At 52.9% G+C, this 206-nt stretch overlaps 1 pseudogene; it reads right to left on the bottom strand.

Annotated features, from left to right (window-relative positions):
• Positions 1-115: 115 nt before the first annotated feature.
• LOC118345181 lies at positions 116-206 on the bottom strand (annotated as a pseudogene; the record flags this gene model as incomplete).

Genomic DNA, 206 nt, shown 5'->3' on the forward strand with positions numbered 1-206 from the left:
AGATCTGATCCAAACCCATGGCTACGCGATGGGCAGGGCGAGATTTTCCCAAAAATCCACTCCCGAGTGCTCCTTCTTGTCAATTTATCTCGCAAGGCGGAAAACACAAAAACGAGGGGTGCAACACGAGGACTTCCCAGGAGGTCACCCATCCTAGTACTACTCTCGCCCAAGCACGCTTAACTGCGGAGTTCTGATGGGATCCG

This window comes from Juglans regia, unplaced genomic scaffold, assembly GCF_001411555.2.
Source record: "Juglans regia cultivar Chandler unplaced genomic scaffold, Walnut 2.0 Scaffold_16433, whole genome shotgun sequence".
NCBI classification, from domain to species: domain Eukaryota; kingdom Viridiplantae; phylum Streptophyta; class Magnoliopsida; order Fagales; family Juglandaceae; genus Juglans; species Juglans regia.